The 14,596-nt window shown below is 54.3% G+C and overlaps 1 protein-coding gene across 4 annotated transcripts in view; it reads left to right on the plus strand.

Annotated features, from left to right (window-relative positions):
- Positions 1-14,596, plus strand: part of TSPAN18 (tetraspanin 18) — a 204,050-nt gene that overhangs the window by 160,338 nt on the left and 29,116 nt on the right. For 3 of the 4 annotated variants that reach the window (XM_052652650.1, XM_052652653.1, XM_052652652.1), the window contains one exon: positions 12,032-12,111. The gene's annotated coding sequence lies outside the window, so the exon portion shown is untranslated. The remainder of the gene's footprint in view (positions 1-12,031; positions 12,112-14,596) is intronic. The other variant, XM_052652651.1, reaches the window with a different exon arrangement.

Consider the following 14,596-nt stretch of genomic DNA (forward strand, 5'->3'; position numbering starts at 1 on the left):
GGGATTTCTGTCCAGGCCCCCGAGGAGGTGGGCTTTAAGAGGAAAGGGTTCTAGCCACCATCAGCAGGCAGCCTTCCACCCCTGCAGGAAGGGGTCACAGTGTCTGTGTGTGTGCGTGAGCATGCGCGTGCTCTCGTGCATTCAGAGAGGGGAGAGAGCGCAGACAGAGCAGAGAAATGAGACTCGAGATGGAGACAGAGGGAAGCCTGGTACACAGAACCTAAGACAGGGTGAGAGAGGACTGGTCCAGCCACAGAGCTAGCTGGTGGCCGTAAAATCCCAAACGGGATTTGATATCAGAACCCTAGACTTTTGATCCTTCCATCCGCTGGAGCTGTGGATTTGCCCGAGCCGCGCCTGTCTCCATCTAGGCCCTGCCCCATCCTGCCCGCATCTTCCTAAAGGGCTCCTAGGCACAGCTGGGATGATTTTTTACAGGGAGGAAAGAATCTCTCTGCCTCCTGCCTCCCCCTCTTCTCAGGCCCCAGCCCCGATCTTCCCTGGATTCATTTCCTCTCAGGATCTTCTCAAGCCAGCCAGGACTCTGCCATGAGCCCTCTACTTCTCCGTTGCTTTCCCTCCATAACTTCAACTCCGAGTACCTGCAGTCATTCCTCTAATGGGGAGGGGTTGTGGCCCTCCCTAAATCAGGCCAGATGACTGGAGGCATTGCAGTTGCCCTGGGAAGACCGGGTGTCTCTAGTATTTACTACCGAGTGAATGTAAGTGGGGCCGTGTGCCCGGTGGGTGTGAGGCTTGGGTGGGGCTTGGCTCCGTCTCCGGTGACAAGTCCTGGTCCCTGGGGAGTTGGAGGAGACTTCCATGGGATGAAGGATGCTCAGAGGAGGAGCAGGCAGCCTCACCAGCCTGCTTTCAGCACAGGAAGATCACTGTCTCGGGAGGGAGTGTACCGTTTGCCTCTGGCTGGAGGAGCTTGTTGGGATCACCCAGCTTTGAGAGGCCCCCACCCCTACGCTGCACGCGGGCATCACTCAGGCAAGAGGGAGGCGAGCCAGGCACTGTGTGGTCCCTGGTCCCCTCATTGACAGGCTGAGGTCCAAGGAAGCTCAGAGGCTGAGAGGGGAAGACAAAGCGAAAATGGTAGGACGCTGACAGTGCCTGGCATAGTTTGAGGAGCCGTGAAATCAACAGCCTACATCTGGGTTGCAGCCCAGCTTCAACAGGGACTGTGTCATCTCAGGCAAGCTACTTAACTTCTCTGGGCCACACTCGCCATAAAATACTATAATCATCTCTGCTCTGCTTGCCTCAGGAGGGCTTTGGGAGCTGTAAAGCAGGGTATTGATGGTAAAAGTTACATTGTGATTAATGTAAAAGTAAAAAGTGAAAGTGTTAGTCGCTCAGTCGTGTCCAACTCTGCAACCCCATGGACTGTAGCCCACCAGGCACCTCTGTCTATGGAATTCTCCAGGCAAGAATACTGGAGTGGGTTGCCATTTCCTCCTCCAGAGGATCTTCCCCAGGGATCAAACCTGGGTCTCTTGCATTCGTAGGCAGATTCTTTACCATCTAAAGCAGGAATTTGGTTAGATGTCAGGAGAACTTCCCTATTTAAGGAGGAAACATCAGAATGAGGTTATGGGATTTGTCCTCCTTCCTGAAGAGCTTTAAAAATAAGATCAGATCAGATCAGATCACTTTGGCTGTTTAAAATAGCCTTGAGGTTGGCAGAGGCACTGGCCAAATGATTTCAGATGTCTTTTCCCTTTCCTGACACTCTAGTTAATTCACTCAGGAGGAAAGTGATCAGAGTCCATCTGTGTGTGTGTGTGTGTGTGCCGGTGTTTGCACCCACGTGTGCACCCACATTTGCCTATGGGTCTGTGTCTCGTAATGTTGACCTAGCATGTGTCTGTGTGTCTCCGAGGCTATGTCTACACTGTTGTCTACGTGCCCATGTTTTATGTCTAGAGTAAGTGACTGAAGCCAAAAAACCCCAAGGTGACTCATCTTCATTACTGAGCGGTTGGGAGAATTCCCTCTTGCCATCCTATCCATCTTGGGAGGACATGGACAAAGCACCAGCGTGAAAAGGCATTTTGAATTTGATTTTTATTTATTTGTTGTTGTTTCTGTTATACAGCATTCTAAATTTGGGCTAAGAACTAGATGAAGGGCACCGGCTCAGGAGTGTCCTGCTGAGGCCGGAATAGAGGCTTTCCCACGTCCCTGTGATCTTGGGGTCTGACCTCCCCTCTCAAGCCCTCAGTTTCCACATCTGTACAATGGGGACGATAACACCTCCCTCACAGGGCTGTCATGACGAGCTGAGCGCATTAGAGCCTGTAAAGCCCTTAGCACAGCACCCGGCCTGTAGAAAGGGCTTTATACACCACCCCCTCTGTTACAGGCATTAACTTTCAGCAGGATTTCCAGCCTGGCTCCCGATAGATGTAGCAGAAAGCGCACTGGCCGTGGAGTCACCTGGCCTTGGGTTCCAGTGTGCCTCTCGGCAGCTGTGTGGCCTTGGGGGAGTCACTTCACCTCTCTGATCCCTGTTCTCACTTGTAAGTTGGGACCAATAACATGCCTGTCTCATAGGATTATAGTGACCTCAAAGGGGAGAGTGTAAGACCAGCACAGGGTCCGCTGCGCTGCAGTACTTAAGAAAAAAAATCCACGTGTGACAGAGAGCGTCCCCTCGGAGTCCCTCCCCTTCCATTACCCGCTCCCCTCCACCTGCTTGCAGCAGAATTATGTGTCTGGGCTTCTGTCTTATCCCATCAGACGCTTCAGTTCAGTTCAGTCACTCAGTCGTGTCTGACTCTCTGTGACCCCATGGACTGCAGCACACCAGGCCTCCCTGTCCATCACCAACTCCCGGAGTTTACTCAAACTCATGTCCATCGAATCAGTGTTGCCATCCAGCCATCTCATCCTCTGTCGTCCCTTTTCCTCCCGCCTTCAGTCTTTCCCAGCATCAGGGGCTTTTCAAAGCCCCCTGTAGTGGGGGTGCTGTTCTGGCAGGAGCTTCCAGGGCTCCCCCACCCCCTTACCCCAGCTCAGACCTGTGCCCTTTCCCACCCAGTTCCCAGGACCCCTTAATACCCAAGAAGCCATTAAATATTTAAATCTGGGCTATGTGGCAGCCAGGTTGCCCCAGCAACAGTTCTGCATATTTTGGGATGGATTACCAAGTCTTTCAAAGGGTCTCCTGCTGCTCTGGCCCGAAGGGGGATGAAATGTGGGAAGAGAGAGAACTGTCGGAGGGAGGGTGGGAGGGCTGGGGGCTTCGGAGCCCCACTGAGACTTACAGAGACCGTCATCGTGGGAATCAGCCAGAGGACTGGAGGGTCAGAGACAGGGCAGGATTCTCCCCGGTTTTCCAGAGTCTGGACTTGAATCCAGGCCTCACGCCTGCCAGCTTGTTCTCTTTACTTGTCTCTACCTTGTGGGCGTGTTGTCTGGATTGGGGTCTGCACACCAGTTCTGCCCTCTCCAGCTAGACCGCCGTGGGAAGCTTACCTTCTCTGGGTCTCCATGTACCCCTGGGGATAATTCACTCACTTCAGATGATGTTGGAACATTGTTCAGCACGGCTCCTGGCCCACATGAAGCAGGAGCAGTTATTATATTGATGATATTGCATGCCGGGGCTTCCCTGTGGCTCAGCAGTAAAGATCTGCCTGCCAGTGCAGGAGAAGCAGGTTCAATCCCTGGGTCGGGAAGATCCTCTGGAGGACGAAATGGCAACCCACTCCAGTATTCTTACCTAGGAAATCTTATGGACAGAGGGGCCTGGCAAGGTACGGTCCATGGGGTCGCAAAGAATCGGATACAACTTAGCGACTGAACACCAGCCACCCCTGTTTGCGCTAAGGGGACTCCAAGGAAGTGTGAGACACAGCCCCGGCCACCAAAGGGTTATATCTGATGGGAAGGTCTGCCAGCGAGGGCAAATTCTGAGGTCGTGTCCAATGTTCCCTGTCCCCTCCAATCCCAGTGTGAGTCTACCTGGGAGCTGCCTGGCGTGCGTTTTGAGCCGGGCCCCCAGCATGCGGCAGGGAGCACCCAGGCTGGGAGCTTGGGCTGTGCCGTCCAGCCGTGACTCTGCTGTGTGTCCTTGGGCAAGTCCCTCACCCTCTGGATGCCAGTCTCCTCGGCTGTGGGATGAGGGTGACTGAGTCACTTTCCGGGGCAGCCCCCCTTTCCAGCTGGTGTGGAGGCACCAGCCACCCATAGAGATGGCGCGTTCCCCACCCCCCCCATCCTGTGATGCCCCTTTAGGAAGTGAGCCCGAGAGGGTGAGGCCGGCCCTGCAAGCTCCTTGCGACCTCCACGTGGGCTCTGCTCTCTAGCCCTCAAAGCGCCTCCTTCCTTGTATTTTCTCCCCTCTGAAACCCCACTGCTGCCTCCCACCCCAGCCCCAGGTCCCTCCAAAGGCAGGAGGATTTCCAGAGAACTAACATCTCCGCTCCAGACGCTCCAGACACGTGCTGGCTCGTCCCGGTCAGAGGCCAGTGGTGTGGAATCATTGTCCGCTTCTCCGTGAAGGGGAGGGGGCGAGTGGGAGGCCCAGAGGAGGCCAGGAGCCATGTGCTGGAAGCTGGGCTATGTCAGGGAACCTGGGCTGCGGCTGCCCACGGTGATGGAGGAGGAATGCTGGGCATGGAACTGGCAGATGGCCATTGGCTGGTTGCACCGATACCCTTCTAGATTTGGGGAGCATGATTTTCAGCTGGCCAGGGGCCCCAGCCTCCTGGATAGACCTAGTGGGGAGGAGGGAATCTCACCTTGAGGTCTTTGAACCTGACAGTGTAGACGCCCCCAGGGATGGATCCAAAGGAAAGGCCTACGGGTAGACCCCTCCTGGATCCCGCAGAATCCAAATCTCAGGGCTGGAGCCTGGAAGTTTGAGGGCTTATTAACAAATTCCCCAGGGGCTTCGCAGACAGGCTGGCTCCCTGGCCACCCCTTCCACCCCAGCTGGCGGGGTCTGCTCCCAGGGGGAAGGCGGCCACATTCAGCTACGGTCACTTTAGGATTCTGATCCTTGCATCCCACCCCACCCCCCCCCACCCCCCCCCCGCCTCTCCCCTGCCCCTGCGGTCCCATCTGTTCCTGCTGTAAACTCGCTGCCCCTCTGCTGGGGGCAGGGGCTGAGGGGAGAGGGCAGCCTCTGTCTGGGGGGAGGAGGGGCGCGAGGGGGATGGAGATCAGAAGTAACAAACTGGGTTAACGAGCTACAGACGGGGAGGGCGTCACCGTCGGGGATGATCTACGCCTAAGGCAGGAGTTCCCGTCCCAGGGTCCACGGATCACATGCAACTCGAGAAACTGGCGAGTTTGGGGGAAAAAATTATCTCTTTACTTTCACTAACATTAACTGACATCGAGCATATCCTCTTACTACTGTTGTTGCTGTTCAGACACTCAGTTGTGTCCAGCCCTTCCCGACCCCATGCACTGCAGCACACCAGGCTTCCCTGTCCTTCACCATCTCCCGGAGTTTGCCCAAACTCAGGTCCATTGAGTCAGTGATGCCATCTGACCATCTCATCCTCTGTGAGCTCAGGCAACAAGCTGTAGTATTATTAGCTGTACTCGTAATATTGCCATCAGTAGGTGGAAGCAGATATTTTCACATCGCCCCCAAACTGTTGCAGATCTTTTGAAATTACAATAGCTGTCAAATCTATCACTAGTTCTTGAATTTAATGAGTTAATAAAGAAGTATTTGCCTATAACAAACATTTTAAAAATATTTTGATAACATTTTTTAATATAATTGGTTTAATCCTGTGTATCTTATTTTATGTAGGGGTGGGGGGAAAAGAGCTTAACCTTAGGATCAGGCCAGGGGAATCCCTAAAAGGCAGGCTGCTCACTGTCTCTGAGCCCGGTTCAATCACAGGACATTGGGGGAGCAGACCCACTTCCTAGGGCTCTTGTGAGGATCTGTATGCTGTTAGTTCAAGGCCAGATATACAGTAAGAGTTAACTAGATGCAGGCTCTGGGTAGCATGAAGTTTAACACAAGCTTCCAGGAGGTGCCCTGGAGAATAAGGAGACTCAACTAGGGGAAGCAGAGGTGTTACCAGAAGCTACACTTGAGCCAGGCTGGGCAGGGAGAACCCACGTGGGGAAGATGGTTGCCAGAGTCTGGGGACACTGTGACACTTCCCAGCACTTCATCCCACAGGGTTGTGGGTTACTCCAAAGACCTGCAGTGCTCACTAAAGGGAGTATAAATGAAAGTCTACATGAATGAAATGCTTTCTGATGTAAATTACCACAAGAATAATGTTTGTCTGGGAGGGAGGTTGTTCTTTGCCCATCCAGGCGGGCCCTGGGGTAGATGCTGTCTGAATTCCATGGAAGCAGCCAGGCTGACTACCAGCCTTTGGTGGAGGGTGCACAGCCTTCCCAGAGGCCTTTGCACATGGGTCATCCCAAGTGCAAAGGCAGGAAGATGGAGCCATGGCCCCGTCCCAGGAACTGTCGGAGATGAGCGCCTTCTGTGGTTCTGAGTCCAGTTCAGGTCCGTGGGGCAGGGGATAAGGATTGTAGCAAGGGCCACTCTGGGGACCGACTGCCCAAAGTCCCTGGGCCACGCCTCTGAAGGATGACCAGGGCAGAAGGATGGGGATCCTGCTTTGTTGCCCCAGAAATTTCCCCAACTTCAGGCCAGGGGTTTCTCTGGGCCTCAGCTTCCTCTTCTATAAAGCAGGAGTGCCTATCTCTGGGGTGATTGAGAAACTGTGTGTGTCAAATGCTCTCTGGAGTCGAAATAAATTGAGATGTTAGTCTCAGGAGGCTGCCCTGGGTGATGGGAAGGGTGCGTGTGCGTGCTGAGTCTCTTCAGCGGTGTCCGACTCTTGGCGACCCCACGGACTGCAGCCCGCCAGGCTCCTCTGTCCATGGGATTCTCCAGGCAGGAATACTGGAGTGGGTAGCCATTCCCTTCTCCAGGGGATCTTCCCGACCCAGGGATCAAACCCGCGTCTCTTACATTTCTTGCATCAGCAGGCGGCTTCTTTACCACTAGCGCCACCCGGGAAGCCCCAGGTGGCCAGAGCAGGGGGCTTAAAATCAGGAGTTCCTAATTCTGGCCCTGCTGTGTGACTTTGGACCAGACTCTGCCCCTCTCTGGGCCTCAACATGCCCCCGGTGTGAAGAGAGAATTGGAGTCAGGCCTCACTAAGGCTTCCTTCTCTGAAGAGCCTCCGAAGGCAGAGGAGAGGGCTCATGGCAGGAGCACACAGGGCCCCGAGCTGGTTCAGCTCCCAGATCAGAGACTGTGCTCTCCAAGACGCTGCAGCCACTCTGCCTCCGCGACATTCAAGACTCAGCGAGAGCAGGGCCGGCGGAGGCTGTCGCTTGGGATCTGCTACATCCACCACAGGCTCTGCCCCCAGGAGCCCAATTAGATGTTTCCCCCATCAGCTGTGCCCATGTCCCCATGTCTGTGCCATTCACCAGGTACGCCAGGATTTGGGGCCAATTGCTTGTTTATGAGACCGTCTGTCTTGAGATGAACCTGATGAGAAGCATCATCCTTATTCCAGCAAGTCTCAGCCCCAAGTCCTTACTTTTTTTTGTTCCTATTTTGGCCAGACCGCTCAGCATATGGGCTCTCATTCCCAAACCAGGGATCGAACCCGTGGCCCGAAGGGCAGAGTCTTAACCATTGGACTGCCAGGGAAATACTGCCTTGCTTTTTCTTTTTTCTTCTCTAAGCTTCAGTCCCATGTCCTGAGGAAGGAGCACAGGGGTTTTAGAGTCAGGCCAACTTGAGTCAGCTCTGGCTCTAAGGGTTTTCAAGCCCCTTGGGGCCTTAGTTTTCTCTTCTGTAAAAGGGAACAATGGCAATTCATCTAATTTGCAGATCTCTTTGGAGGATCAGTAAGGTCATTCATTATAGGTAAATGCTCAGGACACAATGCCCTGCAGCATCACTGAGGCTCAAAAGTGTTGGTCCCTGCCAACAAAAATGTGTGTGCTCCCCACACACAGGCCCCCCAGGCTTCCAGGCTGCCCCTGCCACACCCCCTGTCACCCCCTAAGGCAGTCAGCACTAGTTTCCCTTCCTGCCCGGCATGCTCGTGGTCCATGTGGCTGTTAACAGTTCTGTGTAGCAGGTTATTAATTCTCAGGAGACTCAAGTCCTTGAGGGAGGGAAGCTGCTGGCCTCCGTGCCTTGGACGCAGCCCAGTGCTGGCATAAACACACAGGAAGGAAGCAACGCTAAAGTGCTTTCACCGACACTATCTCTGAATCCACGCGCTGACCCTGGAAGTTAGATGTGAGAACGCCCATCTCAGAGGTGAAGCCATCCATGGAGGCTCGGGTGATGAGGAGGCTGGCCCAGGCCTCCCAGCTTGCTGGAGGCAAGGGTGCTGGTTGAGACCCAGGTGAGCCTGGTCCCCTGGGACTCCCAGAGGCTCCGCCCGGCACCACAGGGCCCTCACCTGGCAGGAGCGAATACAAGACGCTTCTTAGCTCCCACCAGCCCAAAGCAGACCTACCTTTGCTTCCTCCGATGGGCATTTTGCCCCGTCTGTCCACGTGCTTTCTTTTCTCTCTCCCCAGAAAGCACGCCCGGTGGGAGCTAGAGGCGGTGAAAGTAAAAGGAGTGATTTATGAACCGAGCTGTTCTTCTTCATCACAGAACCGCTGCTGGGCCTGCTCCGTGCAGACGGAACTGAGCGGCCGTCTGGGGGCGGTGGGAGAGGGGAGATGAACAGAGCTGTCTGGCCCAGGCCGGCGCCTGCAGAGGAGGCCGCAGCAGCGCTGCATGACCTCGCCCCGCGTCTGCCCCTCCCTGGGCCTCGGGGCTCCCATCTGTCACGGGATGGCAGGACGGGGTCATCACCCAGAGGCCTGCAGCTGGCACGGGGGAGGATGCTAGCTGGTCCCTGGGGCGCACTCGCCTGGTTGCCTGACTCTGGGCTGACAGCACTGGGTTAGAAGCTTTGGAGACCGAGGCATCGCACTCCTTTCTGGCAAGCCGTGTCCATGGACCTTACCGGAAGCTCTGGTTTGGAGTCTAGCAGACTTAGGCTTGATTCATGGCCAAGTCTTACTAAACATGTGATTAAAATCCAGGCCAGTTAATTATATTCTCTGAGTCTCAGTTTCCTCATCTGTAAAATGGGTTGACAATGATACCCACCTCCTATATGAAGACTGAATAAAAGAATGTGGGAGAAATGCTTAGCAGAATCTGATACATGGTAAATGCTCAATACTACCAGTTATTATAAGGTTCAGTTATCACAAAATTGGAGCAACAAATTTGACTTTGGGGCCACTAAGAGGAAAGATATATATATATATATATATCCCTCCTGACCAAGCCAGATGTCCACGGTCTGCGCCACACCCACCTCCATGGATAACTGGTGAACATGGTCTGGGCATCCACCTATTTTCAATATCTGAGGATGCTGATAATAATAATTCCTCCTGGGAGCAGTGCTTTGCAGTTTTCCAAGTGTTTTGACATCATATCGCTTTATTTCATGTGCCTCACTGCACAAATTCTTACAACCACCTCTGGCTTCAACGTTGAGAATCGCGGTTTTCAGAGGAGAACCCAGCATCTCAGGGAGGGCAGTGACTTTCCGAAGGCCTCCAGGGAGCTAGCCGAGTCAGGGGCCGTCCCAGGCTGTGCAAGGCAGCAGTGATGGCTGAGCAGGCCGGGCCTCTCCCAGGCCATCCTTTCCCCTTAGTGCAGATATCTGCTGTGTCAGAAAACAGCTGGGGAGGGGGCATCCTGGCAAAGAGGAGGGCAGGAGATATCAGAGATTCATGCGGAGTTCAGCACCTCCTCCCTGCCCCTGAGGTGGGGGGTGCCTTCTGCATCACCCAGGCCTTCATTCCAGCCTCAGTGTCCAGAGGAAGGTGGGTCACATCACACCCAGGACAACCACCAGCCTGAGATGCTGGGCAGAAAATGGTGATATTGGCGCACAAGCTGGGATGGGCCAGGGGAAGGACAGGGGTAAGAGAAAACCATGACCCCCTCCTGCTTCCCTGAGCCCTGAGGTCAGGCATGGGATACAGCCCCTGAGCTAGACTTTAGAGCTCCCCTTCCTAAGGCTACAGAAACCTGAGTTTTAAGGGGAACTGAAGTTGGCTTCATCTTGCCCAGTAAGCCACCCTTGGACAGGGTTCCAGCCCAAATGTCCTTGGCCCCTGCCTAGACCTGTAGGTTTCTCACCGCAGATGTCCACCTGGGTAGCAGGGTCCTATCTGGTAGTGACGATGTCCTCCCTTCCCCACACCCCCCAGGGCCAGTTTCAGGAGATCCCTCACTGCTCAGATGGGGCTGGGCTTCTGGCCTCTTCCTCAGTCCTGCCCCCAACACAGCTTTTCTAACATCTTGCCTGGAGTTTCTAGGAGAAAGAGCTTAGAAATCTCAGGAGGATGCTCAGCTTTGCCACTTAAATTTCTAAGGCTCAACTTCCTTCTATAAAATGGGGCAATAGTCCACCTCCCAAGGCTGTCATGAGGACTCACCGTAATCACGTGGGTGGGTGCACAGCCCTGTCCACGAAGGCTAGCTTTGATTCTGACTCCTGGGTGTGGATCCCTGGTCCATAACTTACTAGCTGTGTGATGCTGGACAAGTCTCTTTCTTCTCCAGGTCTCAGTTTCCATTGTAAAGTGAGGGTGATGGTATGATATCTACTTCCTAGGCTTGTTCTTGGCATCTAATGAGCTCATGCATGTAAGTGTGTAGCCCAAAGCCATACAGCAGATACCGAGGAAGGCGGCTGAAGAACTTCCTACGTGTTTATGTTTAGGGCAGAGTACCAGCTCCCAGGGCCTCCGAGAGCTCGCAGGAGGGAGGCCCCTTTTCCTGCCTTCCTTCCCATCTGCCCATCCCCACCTCTACACTCCCTCCCAACCTATTCCCCTGCACCGTCCCCTTCCCAACTGAAAGCTCCCCAACTGCCCCCAGTGGAGTTACCCCGGGGGAGAGTTTGTCCCCCTTCCTGTGGTCCCCAGCCCTATTGTCATCCCTTCCCTTGCCCCTTCCAATCTCCTACCCCGACCACCACCCAACTGTGAGTTCATGCTTACCTGCATCTCTATTCCCTAACATAGCACCCAGCGCAGAGTAGATGGGTGGGTGGAAGGAGGGAGGGATAAATGGAAGGAGAGAGTAAGGGATGTGTTGTGTTGCCCAAAAAGTTCATCCAGGTTTTTCCATAACATCTTATGGTCAACCTAGTATATGGGTGGATGGACAGGGACATCTACAGCCCAACCCCCGCCACCACTGATGAGACTGGAAAGGAATCTGAACAGTACCCGAGGCCCAGAAATCCCCGCTTCCTGCCCACGGGGATGCCTGTGAAGCCCAAGCGCCCCAGGCCTCGAGGTTTCCTGGCAGTGTCCTCCAGCCCAGTGTCTGAGCAGGAGCAGCTGTGGAATTCCCCACACGTGTGATCGGCCAGGCTTCTCCGTATGGATGGGCCCCTGCGACTGCTGAAACCACACCCTCATTTCCACTGCTGGGAGCTGGCAAGCAAAAGGAGCCTTCTGGCAAATTCTTAGGCAAAGCTAAGGAACCCTTTCCAGCATTAAATTTCTCTACCCCCTGGGAGTCAGGGTTTCTGGGGCGGGTGTTTGATTTCCAGGGCCCGGCTGGCTCTCTCTCTCTCTGCTGGGGCATCACTACAGACGCCCAGGGAGCAGCCAGGTGGCGTCCCAGGGCGTGGGCCCCCCATCCCTCCTCCCGGTTCATCCGCCGCATGCAGCAGGGTGTCAGCAGGGATGAAGCCTATGCCAGCCGCGAGTCTCTTGGAGATGAGGTTCCCCTCGCAGCCCCAACGAGGGCACCCGGCAGCTGCCATGTGGGCAGAAGGCGGGCGCGGCGTGTGGGCCACCCAGCTGGAGTGCCCCAGGTGCCGAGAGCTTTTCATCAGCGCGAATGGGCCCAGATCAACAAGGCACTTGCCCTGAACGTGTGTGTCCGAAGGGCGGGCAGCTGTTCATGTGCGCTTCCCAAAAGTGGCCGCACCTTGTTTCTAGCGTAATTGAGTATTTTCTCTTACAGGACAAGCTGGGCCAATAAGGGAGACTGACCAGGAGACGCTGTCCTGCTGACATCGGAAGAACTGTCCAGGTGACAAGTCGGTAATTGCTCCCCGTGCCCCCTCCCTGCACCAGCCGTATCCCTGACTCCACCCCGTCTCCCCATGAGCTCTCAGTCTGTCCTTTCCCGGATCCCTTCCTGCCGTCTCTCGTTCCCCGTACCTCACCTTGTCTTCCTCCATCTGCCCATCTCTTTCTGACTTTGCTGATCTCTCTGATTTACTGAGTCTCTATTGTTCTCTGTGTCTGCTTTCTCTTTTCCCACTCTCCATTCATTCCTTCATCCAGAGAAATTGAGGACCTACACGTGCCAGACACTGCTCTGGACGCTGGGAACATGGCAGTGAACAAAATAAGCCCATGTCTTTCTCAGCACACATTCTAACAGGGGAAGGTGTGTGCTGCCGAAAGAAAGAAGTGAAACATGGAGAACAGCCACAGGCACTGGCCTAGGCTTTAAGAAACGGGTCTCCAGGCCCAGACCCCTCGCTAATTGGTTTTGTAACTTGGCTACACCTCCTTTCCCTTTTGCAGTCTGTTTTCCCATTTCCCCGGTGACATAAGTTATGCAAGGGCTGGACTCTAACTCAGTTATCACACAGACAGAAGTGTCGCATTATAGTTCCCCTTAAAGCCCATAAACACCTCTGGCTTTGTTATACATGAAACAGCCAGTTGCATCCAGGGTCACATTGAATCATAAAACACCCATCCGTGAGCCGGGAAGCCTCAGCGTCCAGGAGCAGGGGGCGCTGTGGCAGGCACAAGAGATTTGAGACCATGAGACTCATGGCAGCAAGTGCAGAGCCCCCTCTCAGGCTCACCCTGGGGCAGGCACCTCGTGGAAGGGAGCCAGGTCCACAGCACCGCAGCTGCCTTCCCAGCACCTGTGAGATCTGAGCTCATGAATGGTGCAGCGGTGAAGAATCCGCCTGCCAACGCAGGAGACCAATGCAGGAGGCTGGAGTAGGAAGCGGCAACCCACTCCAGGCTTCTTGCCTGGGGAATCCCACGGACAGAGGAGCCTGGTGGGCTACAGTCCCTGGGGTGGCAAAGGGTCAGACACGACTGTGTGACTAAACACACAGTGAGGGAGGCGTGAGAGAGGCAGGCTGGATCCCTGGGTCAGGAAGATCCCCTGGAGAAGGAAGTAGCAACCCACTCCAGTGTTCTTGCCTGGAGAATCCCATGGACAGAGGAGCCTGGTGGGCTACAGTCCATGGGGTCGCGAAGAGTTGGATACCACCGAACTGACCACGCACACACAAGGTGAAGTTTGCCTGTGATACTGTCTCTTGCATTTCATCTTTCTGGGCCCCAAGATTTAAAGGACTTTTTTGGCCAAACAGCAGTGCCTTTACCAAGTATGTTTCTTCTTACTGCGGCCTCATATGTACCTGGTACATGGGACTTCTGAACAACCTGAGAAATAAGGTTCCCAACCTGGGTGGTTGAATTGCTCCAAAACCAAAGACACTTGCCCCATGAGTTAGCCGGTGCTGAGGGGATGATTTCTGAGACGTTACGTAAAATCCTGAAAATGGCTCTAGGAGATTGCTAGCCTAGAGGAACCCACTGTGAGAACCACAAGAGACACAGGTTCGATCCCTGGATCAGGAAGATTGCCTGGCGTATAAAATGAAAACCCACTCCAGTGTTTTTGCCTGGGAAATCTCATGGACGGAGGGGCCTGGCAGGCCAAAGTCCATGGGGTCACAAAAGAGGTGGACATGACTGAGTCCTTGGGCAGAGGGGGTGTGAAGACAGGCCTGAATTTGGGAGAAAAATGGATGAATGTGGCAAGGGGATTAGCATTCACTGAAAACGAGGATTAAGAGCTGTGCTTCCAGGGACTTTCCTGGTCGTCCAGTAACTGGGACTTCATGTTCCCAATGCAGGGGGCCCGGGTTCAATCCCAGGTCAGGGAACTGGATCTCACACACCACAATTGAGAGTCTGCATGCCAAGGCTAAAAGATGCCACACGCTGCAACTAGAACCTGGCACAGCCAGATAAATAAAAATAAACTTCAAATTAAAAAAAAAAGAGAGTTAAGGCTGTAGATTAAGACAGACCTGGTTCAAATCCTGGTTCAGGCATTTCCATGCTGCGTAATCTTAGACAAGCCTCCTCCGAGGCTTAATTCCCTCACCTGAAACAAGGGCAATGACATTACGTACCTCCAGGAGCTTTAGGGAGACTAAATGAGGCTGTGCATGTTCCTTGACACACAGTAAGGCTCCAGGGGAGCCGGATGTTGCTCACTGCGCTGTTACAGTCTACCTTGCACCAAGCTCTGTGCTCTGTATTTTCCATGCATTATGAGGAAGGCATTATTTTTATGCTAATTGTAAAGACGAGGAAATGTAGACGTTCGCAGAATAAGAACTCATTCGAGGCCACCAGCTGGTCCTGGCCGAGCTGGGGCGTGGTCCTCCGTCAGGCTCCCAAGCCCTATGTCCACTCGGTTCCCGGCCCTGGAGCCGGGCCCAGGCCCCCCTGCCTCCATCCGCCCTCCAGCTCACAT

The sequence above is a fragment of the Budorcas taxicolor genome, chromosome 15 (genome assembly GCF_023091745.1).
Source record: "Budorcas taxicolor isolate Tak-1 chromosome 15, Takin1.1, whole genome shotgun sequence".
Taxonomy (NCBI): domain Eukaryota; kingdom Metazoa; phylum Chordata; class Mammalia; order Artiodactyla; family Bovidae; genus Budorcas; species Budorcas taxicolor.